The 12,086-nt window shown below is 55.2% G+C and overlaps 1 protein-coding gene across 3 annotated transcripts in view; it reads left to right on the top strand.

Moving 5' to 3' along the window:
• The first annotated feature begins 5,000 nt into the window (after positions 1–5,000).
• The window catches only part of DDR1 (discoidin domain receptor tyrosine kinase 1), a 31,985-nt gene continuing 24,899 nt past the window's right edge, over positions 5,001–12,086 (top strand). Inside the window, exon 1 of one of the 3 annotated variants that reach the window (XM_054047119.1) lies at positions 5,001–5,295. The gene's annotated coding sequence lies outside the window, so the exon portion shown is untranslated. Of the gene's footprint in view, positions 5,296–5,320; positions 6,572–12,086 lie in introns of those variants that run through there. The other 2 variants (XM_054047121.1, XM_054047120.1) reach the window with 2 other exon arrangements.

Genomic DNA, 12,086 nt, shown 5'->3' with positions numbered 1-12,086 from the left:
CTCCCGACCCGCAGCCCCTGCTAGCCCAGCCCTGGGCTCCCCCCAGTTCTGCCAGTGCCCCTCACTCCCGACCCGCAGCCCCTGCCCCTCCCCCAGCTCTGCCGGTGCCCCTCACTCCTGATCCGCAGCCCCTGCCCCTCCCCCAGCTCTGCCGGTGCCCCTCACTCCTGACCCGCAGCCCCTGCCCCTCCCCCAGCTCTGCCGGTGCCCCTCACTCCCGACCCGCAGCCCCTGCCCCCCCAGCTCTGCCAGTGCCCCTCACTCCCGACCCGCAGCCCCTGCTAGCCCAGCCCTGTCCCCCCAGCTCTGCCGGTGCCCCTCACTCCCGACCCGCAGCCCCTGCCAGCCCAGCCCTGCCCCCCCCAGCTCTGCCGGTGCCCCTCACTCCCGACCCGCAGCCCTTGCTAGCCCAGCCCTGCCCCCAACTCTGTCGATGCCCCTCACTCCTGACCCGCAGCTCCTGCTCTCCCAGCCCTGCCCCCCCCAGCTCTGCCGGTGCCCCTCACTCCCCACCCGCAGCCCCCTGCCAGCCCAGCCCCCCCCAGCTCTGCCAGTGCCCCTCACTCCCAACCCGCAGCCCCTGCCAGCCCAGCCCTGGGCTCCCCCCAGCTCTGCCGGTGCCCCTCACTCCCGACCCGCAGCCCCTGCTAGCCCTATGCCCCCCCAGGTCTGCCGGTGCCCCTCAATCCCGACCCACAGCCCCTGCTAGCTCAGTCCTGCCCCCCCAGCTCTGCCGGTGCCCCTCACTCCTGACCCACAGCCCCTGCCAGCCCAGCCCTGCCCCTGCAGCCCTGCCGGTGCCCCTCACTCCCGACCCACAGCCCCTGCTAGCCCAGCCCTGGGCTTCCCCCAGCTCTGCCGGTGCCCCTCAATCCCGACCCACAGCCCCTGCTAGCTCAGTCCTGCCCCCCCAGCTCTGCCGGTGCCCCTCACTCCTGACCCACAGCCCCTGCCAGCCCAGCCCTGCCCCTGCAGCCCTGCCGGTGCCCCTCACTCCCGACCCGCAGCCCCTGCCAGCCCAGCCCTGCCCCCCCCCCAGCTCTGCCGGTGCCCCTCACTCCCGACCCGCAGCCCTTGCCAGCCCAGCCCTGCCCCCCCCAGCTCTGCCGGTGCCCCTCACTCCCGACCCGCAGCCCCTGCCAGCCCAGCCCTGCCCCCCCAGCTCTGCCGGTGCCCCTCACTCCCGACCCGCAGCCCCTGCCAGCCCTTTGCCCCCCGTTCTGCGGGTGCAGCAGACCAAGGCCTGCTGGGCTATTCATGCCCCTTGTTCTATTGAGGCCATTGAAATCTCAGCACAAAGCCGCCGTGTCTGGGACACAAGGGATTCTGGGAAACCCGCTTTTCATGGCATTCTGGCTCAGTGGCTAATCCCCCCCCCGCCCCTGCAAACCCAGCCTCCCCCATCACCTGATCCCAACCCCCCAGCGCTCCCGGAGCCTCCAAATTAACCCTCCGCTCTCCAGGGCAGGCGAGGTTGGTGTTCCGGGGGTGTACAGCACCTGGCGCAGGGGGTGCTGGTTTGGGAGGGGGCCAGACATTGCCCCTGGCTGGTGGGGGGACAGGGGGCACAGGGCAGAAGCAGGTGAGGGGCTGCAGTAGAGGGGGATGGAGGGTGGCTTATGGGGGGCCTGCACCCCCCCTTTGGTTGCCATGAGCACAAGCTCCGAAGCCTGCGCCGCTCTGGTTACTAAGGTCCTGGCTGGGATGCTTAGACGCCGGAATCAAGCCCCACTCTAAGGGCCGAGGGGCGCTGGCTTGCTCAGGCCTGTTCAGCCCAGGGTCTCCCTGCCGGGGCTCTGAGGTGAGAACCGGCCAACTCGGGCCCTGGAGGACACTGGGGGCTGGCTGGGATGGCAGGTGTCCTATGGAGAGCTGATGGGGGCAGTGCTGGGAGCAAGGACTTCTGGGTTTTCTCCCTGGGTCTGGGGTCGGGAGTGGGATCTAGTGGTTGGGGGGGGGGGGGGGGGCTGGGAGCTAGGACTCCTGGGTTCTCTCCCTGGGTCTAGGGGGGGAGGGGGGTGTGGTGGTTAGAGCGGGGGCGGGGCTGGGAGCTAGGACTCCTGGGTTCTCTCCCTGGGTCTGGGGGGGAGGGGGGTGTGGTGGTTAGAGTGAGGGGGGGCTGGGAGCTGCACGTCAGGACTCCTGGGTTCTATTCCTATTTATTGTTTCCCAGTCTGGGCTGGGGGCGGGGGTGACCTCCTTGTCAACCAACCCCCCTTTATCCCCACCTGCCCCCACTTTTCCTCTCCTTCCCTAGGAACGCCCCTCCTCCCCTTGGCAGGAGGGCTCCCAGGGATGACGCAGGAGGGGAACGGGCGTCTCAGTCTGGGTGCCCAGCGCCAACGTGCCCAGACAGGGCCGGGCAGGGGAATCTGCCACACGTGGGGCGGCGTCTCCTGGCAGCTCGGCACAAGTCTCAGCACCTCCCTCCCGCTGTGTCTCTTTCTTCCCCAAGCCCTCGGTCATCCCCCCCCTTTCTCGCCCTCTTCTTCGCTCCCTCTCCCCTGCCTCCCACCTCTGCTCCCTCGGCCCCGCTGGATCTCCTCCGGCCCTTTCCCTTCCCTTCTCTCCTCTCCTCTCTTCCTCCCTGGCTGGCTTAGCGTGGCCGTGCCCCGGTTTTCCCCAGGCCACCGCAAGCCAGGGCTGTTTTCCCACCTCACGGGACGGGGGGAGACATTGGCCCAAAAATCACCATTTCCCTCCGCCGGCCCCCGGCCTCGCCCTGCTCTGAGTCACCCCAGTGCCAGTGCCCGGACCTGCCTCTGCAGAGCCGTCTGCTGTGAAAGGTGCTTTCCAACCCGCTGGAGGTCCCAGCTTGTCCCCTGGCGCCTGGCCGGGGACTGGGAAGAAATCTGTGTCTTCAAACCTGCCATCTCCCCTGCCTGGGACTGGATCGGGGCTGGCGCCCCCTAGAGGGGACAGGCCACATGCCCCGTTTCCCACCTCCCTGAGCCAGCCAGTCCCCCACTCTGGGGCCGGATGGGAGCTAGCACCCCCTAGAGGGGACAGGCCACATGCTCCTTCCCCATCTCCCTGAGCCAGCCAGTCCCTGCCCTGGGGCTGGATGGGAACCAGCGCCCCCTAGAGGGGACAGGCCCTGTGTCCCATTCCCCAGCCCCCTGACCCAGCCAGTTTGGGTCCGAGTTGGTGCCCCCTAGAGGGGAAAGGCCCCTGTGGCTGTAGGGGAAATTCTCCTCTGCTCTTGTGCTTTCTAATTCCAACTTTCACTCTTGCTATTTTCCTGTCCCCAAAGCCACGTAAGGCCTGGAGGGTGGATCAAAGCCCAGCTGAAGGGCCAGCCGGAGTCAGGATATCCGAAGCTTGACTCCTGCGTGATTCACACCATATACCTTGAGCTCAGCTCTCACAAACGTTGACTCTTGGTGGGAATAAATGAGTTTCGAAGCCATGTCCAGTTACTGGGAAAACGTGAGTTCCCTATCACAGCTGTTGGCTGGGAAGATGAGTTGTGATGGGAAATGTGAGTTTCAAGTCCCGCCCTCCTTTCTTCCTGGGGAACGTGTGAGTTCCAAATCCCCCATCTTGTTAGGAGAAAGTGAGTTTTAAATCACACCTCTTGTGAGGAATAAGGACTTTCAACCCTTCTGTCTTGCTTTGGGGGAAATGAGTCTCATGTCCTCCTTTTGGCTGAGGGGAAAATGTGAGTTTTCATATAAACAGGGACTAGAACCCAGGTGTCCTAGCTTCCAGCCCCCCCGGACCCCACTCCCTTCCCAGAGTTGGGGATATGACCCGGCACTACTGAATTCCGGTCTTGTGACTTGGTGACACAACAAGGCTGCAAAAGAGGGGGGCTCTTTCCCCAGTGGTGGCAAGAATTTGGGCTGGGGCAGAACCGAGGCCAGTGCTAGTGCGCAGGGGCGACTTGAAACTCACATTTTCCACCAGGCAGAAGGAGGGTATGAAACGCTTTTTCCAGCAAGTGAGAAGGTTTTTCCTCACTTGTCCCATCAAAAGGGAAGATTTGAAACTCACATTTTGCCCCCCAGAAGATTGACTTGAAACTCATTTTTTACCAGCAGGAGAGGAGATTTATAACTGACCTTGTTCCTAGCAGGAGGAAAGAACTGAAACTCCTTATTTCCCCATCAAAAAGCACAATCATTCAGACAAAAAGTGGGAGGGATTTGAAACTCACTTTATCCGGACAAGAGTGTGTGGATTTGAAACTTACTTTGTTTAGCATGTGGAGCACATGTGTGTGTGTGTACCCGTGTGTGTGTGTGTGCGTGAGAGAGAGTTGGGGTTGAAACTCACTCCTTTTCCACAACAGGAAGGGAAGAATTGAAATTCCCTTTATCCCAGGATTGGGAGGTCTGGGGTAGGGGAGAATTTGAAAATCACTTGATCCTAGCATGAGGGTGGGACTGGGGGGGAATTGAAATTTCCCTGAGCCTAAAATGGTGTAGGGGGAATTGAAACTCACTTTATCCTGGCATGGGGGGGGGATTGAAACTCATTTTATTCTGGAATGGGAGGGGGGAATTGAAATTCACTTGATCCCAGCATGGAGTGGGGGTCGGGGTGCAGGGGGGACCCAAACTCACTTGATCCTAGCATGGGGTGGGAGGAATTGAAACTCTCTTTATCCTGGCATCGGAGGTGGGGATTTGAAACTCACTTGATCCTAGCCCTGGGCAGGTGAGCAGGGAGAGGAAACCCCTTTGCTGCTTTTCCCCAAGCCAGCAGGTGGGGATTTTGCAAACAGCGCTCTGACAACGGAGCTGGAATTCCCCCCCCTTCCTTTCTGTGCTTGGTGGAAATCCAGGGACCCCCCCGCAGAGCTGCCCTAGGCGCCCTAGACCCAGCCACCCCCTCCAAGGGGCCCTCTCGTGGGAAGCCCGCAGCCAGCAGCTGGGAGGGGGGGTGTTAATTCCAGAGCTGAGGGAGGCGGGGTGTGTGTGTGGAAGGGGGGGGGGATTTCTGGGCTTTTTGCCCAGCCTCTGCCAGCGAATCCCGGCCCCGGGAGAAGGCACCAGGCTGCGGATTTGCATAAACTCCCGATGAGCTCAGGGGAGCAGCTGGGGAGACTCCGGCGCGGAAGGACTCCAGGCACAGCCGGGCTCCGAGATCGTTCGGAACCGCCGTGTGGATCGGGGCGTTTCGCTCCGGATCGGAACTCTGGAACCGGCTTCCCCGCAAAGCTGGATTTACACAGCGGAGCAAAACCCGGGTCTTTTCCTGCCCTGCCGAGGGATTTTCACCTTCCTGAGTTCCAGGGGATTACATGGTGTTTGGCGTCTGCCAGGCGGAAGATCGGAGCGGCCGGGAAAGGTACCGTGTTTGGGCTTGACCGTGATCCGGGAGGGCAGGAATCCGGGGGGATCTGGCGCCACCCCAAAACTTCCGGGTCTCTGACGGGGGGGTGGAACTCCGCTGGCTTCTGATCTCAGTGATCCCGGTGTAAATCCGGAATGATTCTGCTGCAATGGAGTCCAGGATGGATTCTGATCTCAGTGATCCCGGCGTAAATCCGGAGTGACTCCCCTGCAGTTCCTGAGTCCAGACTGGATTCTGATCTCAGTGATCCGGGTGTAAATCCAGAATGACTCCCCTGCAGTTCCCGAGTCCAGACTGTATTCTGATCTCAGTGATCCCGGTGTAAATCCGGAGTGACTCCCCTGCAGTTCCTGAGTCCAGACTGGATTCTGATCTCAGTGATCCCGGCGTAAATCCAGAATGACTCCCCTGCAGTTCCCGAGTCCAGACTGTATTCTGATCTCAGTGATCCCGGTGTAAATCCGGAGTGATTCTGCTGCAATGGGGTCCAGGCTGGATTCTGATCTCAGTGATCCCGGCGTAAATCCGGAGTGACTCCCCTGCAGTTCCCGAGTCCAGGCTGGATTCTGATCTCAGTGATCCTGGCGTAAATCCGGAGTGACTCCCCTGCAGTTCCCGAGTCCAGGCTGGATTCTGATCTCAGTGATCCCGGCGTAAATCCGGAGTGACTCCGTTGCAATGGGGTTCAGGCTGGATTCTGATCTCCAGTGACCCTGGAGCAAACCTGGTGTAACTGAGCTTAGCATCTGAGTGTTGCTATTTCAGGTTCCGCTCGGGCTGTGAAGTGTCCAGACGGCTCCGAAAGGGGCGTGTGGGGGAGACGCCAGGTATCAGCTCAGACCTGAGCCATTTTTAACCAGCCACTTCCAAGCGGTTCCCTCCTCCTCTTGCTTTTCCACCAGTCCCTGCGTCCCACTCAGCCGCTCCCAGCCAGCTGCTCCGGGGGTCGGCAGCGCCCTCCTGCTAGGGCCAGCCCAGGAAGGAGGAGGACTAATTACTAGCAATTAAAACAGCGTTAACAAGAATCCTTATTCTCTGACTAGGAAGGGGAAAGAAAATCTAGCGCCGATGGGCCCTGAGTACAAAGGAACAGGACCGAGAATCAGCCCTGTCAGTGGTGATGGCAAATGTCAATGAACAGCCTTGATACTTAATAATGAATAGATCTAGTCATAACTAGAACCACTGCTGTTCTTAAAAGGGGAAACAGTGTAAAGAAAATGGAATCTTAACAGAGAGAATGAAATAACACCTGGTTATAACATTACAGGTGATGTATCTAATTATTGATTATTATTATTTATGTATTTATTTGTGTATAAGCTGCAGTTGAGATCAGGGCCCCGTTGTGCCGGGCGCTGCACAGACACACAGCGAGAGACAGTCCCTGCCCCAGCTGAGATCAGGGCCCCGTTGTGCCGGGCACTGCACAGACACACAGCGAGAGACAGTCCCTGCCCCAACTGAGATCAGGGCCCCGTTGTGCCGGGCACTGCACAGACACACAGCGAGAGACAGTCCCTGCCCCGGCTGAGATCAGGGCCCCGTTGTGCCGGGCGCTGCACAGACACAGCGAGAGACAGTCCCTGCCCCGGCTGAGATCAGGGCCCCGTTGTGCCGGGCGCTGCACAGACACAGCGAGAGACAGTCCCTGCCCCAGCTGAGATCAGGGCCCCGTTGTGCCAGGCGCTGCACAGACACAGCGAGAGACAGTCCCTGCCCCAACTGAGATCAGGGCCCCGTTGTGCCAGGCGCTGCACAGACACACAGCGAGAGACAGTCCCTGCCCCAGCTGAGATCAGGGCCCCGTTGTGCCGGGTGCTGCACAGATACACAGGGAGAGACAGGCCCTGCCCCGGCTGAGATCAGGGCCCCGTTGTGCCGGGCGCTGCACAGACACAGCGAGAGACAGTCCCTGCCCCAGCTGAGATCAGGGCCCCGTTGTGCCAGGCGCTGCACAGACACACAGCGAGAGACTGTCCTGCCCCAGCTGAGATCAGGGCCCCGTTGTGCCGGGCACTGCACAGACACACAGGGAGAGACAGTCCCTGCCCCAGCTGAGATCAGGGCCCCATTGTGCCAGGAGCTGCACAGACACACAGGGAGAGACAGTCCCTGCCCCAGCTGAGATCAGGGCCCCGTTGTGCCGGGCGCTGCACAGACACACAGCGAGAGACAGTCCCTGCCCCAGCTGAGATCAGGGCCCCGTTGTGCCAGGCGCTGCACAGATACACAGGGAGAGACAGTCCCTGCCCCAGCTGAGATCAGGGCCCTGTTGTGCCGGGCGCTGCACAGACACACAGCGAGAGACAGTCCCTGCCCCAGCTGAGATCAGGGCCTCGTTGTGCCGGGTGCTGCACAGACACCCAGCGAGAGACAGTCCCTGCCCCCAAAGATCTTACATAGGAGACAGACAAGGAGTTGGAGGGGAAATTGAAGCCCAGAGACGGCCAGTGAGGTGCCCAAAGTCTGTGACAGAGCCAGGAACAGAACCCAGGTGTCTTGCCGCCCAGTCTGGAGCCCCGCCCACCTGACTGTTGTTATCCAGATAACCACTAATGGTAGCAATAACAAGTTATAATCAGTTAAGAATCCGTGGGGTGAAAGGTCGTGATTATTTCTGCAGAAAAATCCTGTTTAGGACTGAATCCACGGACAGACTGGAAATGGTCTGCATAGGTGGTAGCCTGGGGTGAACGCGAGGTGTGGATTTTTCAAATCTAAGTAATATTCTCATTTAGATTTAGCTCAAAACAATTAGGAATTGATTTAAGTTTCAACCAAATTAAAACACACTTAAAACACACACGGGGGTTTGGCACCCAGTTAACACAATTATTTAAAGGTGGCAGATTTGTGGGCAGACACAGCTGGGATTTGAGAGGGGCTTGAAACTCACTTTGTCCCCCAGCAAGAAGGGGAGGTTTGAAACTGATTTTTTCTCCAAGGAAGAAAGAGAGGGATTTTGAACTCCTTTGAAAAGTGAGTTTCAAGGCCCAAATCCCATTTTATTTCCGCAAGAACCAAGTGCTTTCAGAAATCTGACCTGGGATCCTAATTGCCGTGATGCCACTTCAGCATCCATGGTCTTGTCCTTGTTTCTTGTGAATATATTCATTGCAATTGCGGTTGTGTGTGGTGTCGTTGTTCAGAAGTGTGTGTTGCTGTTCCGATTGTCACAGGGCATTGTGGTCTATTGTGTATGTACATGTTGTGATTGGCTGTTGCTACTGCATCATTGTTTATCTCTTGCTGGAAATTCATAAGAACGGCCATACTGGGTCAGACCAAGGTCCATTCAGCCCAGTGTCCTGTCTTCCGACAGTGGCCAATGCCAGGTGCCCCAGAGGGAGTGAACCTAACAGGTAATGATCAAGTGATCTCTCTCCTGCCATCCATCTCCATCCTCTGACAGACAGAGGCTAGGGACACCATTCCTTACCCAAGTTGTTTCTTGCTACAATTTGTGTGCATTGCTATTGTAATTGTGTATTCTCATTTATTGTGTGTGTACCTGTATTGGTGGCTAGCATTGTGTTTAATGCACTGATTTCTCATCTTGTGGTTGTGTGTTGGTTCTTGTCACGGTTCGTGTGTGTGCGATATGGTTATGCATTGTTGTTTATTGCATATGTGCCCATTGTTGGGAAGTGTTGTAAGAGTGACACATTTTGTTAGTTTTGTGTTGTCGCTTCTTGTCACGGGTTTGGTAGATCTGGGCAGGAACTGCGTTTTCCATTTTGTGGGAAGTTCTACAATGCTGAATTTTTTTCCTGTTCTAAAGTGAAACGAAAACACATTTATTTAAAATTTCCCATGAAACAAAATTCCCAAATAATGCCATTTTCAGGCCAATCAAAATATTCCATTTCAAGGAATGTGAAACATTTCATTCTGCTTTTGACCGTACACAACTTTTTATTATTTGCATCTCTGAAGAAACAAGGAACTTTGCTTCCAGGTGCAGTTTCCAAACGAGAACTCCAAACCAATCCGAAAACGTCAAAACCGGGACGTTTCCACATGAGCCAAACGCTTCATTCAGGGTTGTACCAAAATGAAATTTTGTTGAAATTGACACGTTTTTCGAAACATTTTGGTTTAGCCAACAGTTGTGCTGGTGATGATGGGGGTTTTGTCACCAAAAAGAAAAAAAGTTTAGATGAAAAATGTCCAGGTTTGCTGATCATCCTGGGGTGTCGGAGTTTATTGTGCGGATGTGAATTGCAGACGGCAGTATGTTTATGGCCACGACTGATAAATTTATGAGTGGAATGATACACTGGGGCTGGCTGAAATAACAGGGGACTGGTCCCAGTGACCCGGTTCTGTAGGCTGTGTTCCTATTATCAGCAGCTCATGTTGCCAATACATGGATCTATATTATCCTCCTTGGTAGCATGCCAAGGTGAGTGTTGCTGTTGTGGTTTATTGTGTGTATCCGTATTGCGGTTGGCAGTGGCTGCTGTTGGTTTGTGTTCTTGTTAAATAGTGGGGGCAGGGGTGTGTGTGTGCCGCACAGTATCTGCATCACTTCTCAGATCTCTGTGAGCTGAGGGGTGAAAACATTAATCTACTATCGGTTCTTATCTAGGGTGACCAGATGTCCTGATTTTATAGGGACAGTCCCGATTTTGGGGTCTTTTTCTTGTATAGGTTCCTATTACCCCCCTATCCCCTGTCCCGCTTTTTCACACTTGCTGTCTGGTCACCCTAGTTCTTATCAGTTTAATATTCATCGTCGCCGGTGTGTGCGTTGTGGCGTCTGTGTTTAGTTGTGGCTGACGTTGCAGGCGACAGGTCGTGTGTTTGCTGTTTGTTTGTTAGTGTTGTGTCTGTGATTTTGATCAAAACCTCTCCTTGCTCCATCCCTGTCTGCATTGCTCTGTATCCGTCCCTGCCTGCATCTCTCCCTATCCATCCAAAGCCAATTTCACACCCTAGGCCGGCCTCCCATCTGCAGCCCGTGGCCAAGCGCCAGCTGTCTGACACGGGAGCTGTCTTTAGCCCTTGGCTCGTCCCCCGCGGTGCATGACTCCGCGGGCACCACGGTCGGCTGAGCATGTCGGGGGCAGTTACGGGTGCTCTGGGGATGCGTGTGTGGGCCAGGAATCCCAGCTGAGGGGGGCCCAAGGCCATTACGACCCTCCAGAGACCCGGCATGTTTCGGAGTACCATAGCGTTCTCCTGGCTTCTCCGGGCAGTAGGGGCTAGTTGGACGGAAGGCTGGAGGTTTTGCAGCGGTGCATGGGGAGGGCTGGCTGGCTGCGCAGACCAGAGGTGCTCAGGGAAAGAGACCGGCTCTAAGGGGGCGTTGCAACTGCATGTGGAGCATGTGGGAAGTGGGAAGAGGGTGGCTATAAACGCTTCGATCAATAGATCATTAATTATTAAGAATTCGTCGACTGCCCAGCTGACTGTATTAATTAACCCGAATTATGATGACTCCAAACCCCAGATCAATACATTACAATACTGTTCATAATCTAGGGATCTGTATGTTATTGGTAATACTCACTCTAATGACTGGATCACGACGTTATGACGTATTGGTGATAATTTCATACTCTTTTACTGCAGTCTGACGAGCGAAAGCACAGCTAGTGTGAGAAATGCCTAGAGTAATACTTCATTAATTATACATGAGCAGTTATTAACCACTTAAGGACTAAAGCGATACCTTAATAAATATTAATGGCTAGATTAATCCTTAATAATTTGACTGCATTGATACATCATTAATTACTAGTTGAGTCTAATGCCTAGATCAAGACATTAATTATCTAGTCATTAGTCATAATTATTAATCATTAATGCAATGAGCTAGGCATTAGAGTAATTATATATTACTCTAATATATTCATTAATTAATGTATTCATTAGAGTACTAAATATTAATAGATTGCTCTAATCATTACAGGAATTAATGTATTGAGTCATAATTATTAATGTATGTATGTAGTCAGTGAATATTAATATATAATTAATGTATGTCATTAGAGTAATAATTAGTGGATTGCTCTAATCATTCGAGCAATAATTAATGTATATTTATCTAGTTGTTAGTCATAAATATTAATAAATAGATCACATGAATAATTACTCTAATGACTAGAGGGATTAATTAATAATTATGATGCTAATGACTAATATTTTATCAATTATATATTATTAATAATAATTACTCCAATGCCTAGATCAATACATTACTAATTACTCATCTAATGACTGGATCAATATTCTATCAATTGTTACCCGACCAGCAGTAGGCAAACAAGAACTGCACATCTCTGCAGTCAGCAAGTCTGTAGCCTGGGCCAGGGTCCCGAGAGGATATAGGCCCATTAGGCCCCAAAATCCCAGCACCAGGCCCCCCTGGCATTCCCTCGGCGCCCAAGTGTCTGCCGTAGATGTTCCCTGGGCGTGGCCGGCTGTGTGCCCGCGCCCTGCAGCGCCCTCTCCCTTCGGCATCCGGACACCTAAACCCCACCGCACTGCCCCAACACAGACGTTCCTCCGCCAAACTCACCTGTGGGCCCGAGCCGTCCGGCGAGCTCCCAACACGCTTCCCGGATTGGGCCGCAACACAGCCCTACCTGGGCGCCCCCTGGCTGGAGGAAACCTCAGTTCAATTCCCCCGGCCTGAAAAGAAGGGCTTTGAAGAGGGGATCTCAGGTGAGTGCTCTAGTCACTGAGCTCTGGGGAGACTCGGCAGAGTGCGATTTGTTTTTTAAATCTATCATTTCGACAGGCAAATCGATGTTTATTTTTAAGCATCCACCCTG

This window comes from Malaclemys terrapin, chromosome 13 (genome assembly GCF_027887155.1).
Source record: "Malaclemys terrapin pileata isolate rMalTer1 chromosome 13, rMalTer1.hap1, whole genome shotgun sequence".
In the NCBI taxonomy this organism is placed as follows: Eukaryota; Metazoa; Chordata; order Testudines; family Emydidae; genus Malaclemys; species Malaclemys terrapin.
Note: the sequence above shows the minus strand (reverse complement) of the source record. Positions and strands in the feature narration are given on the sequence as shown.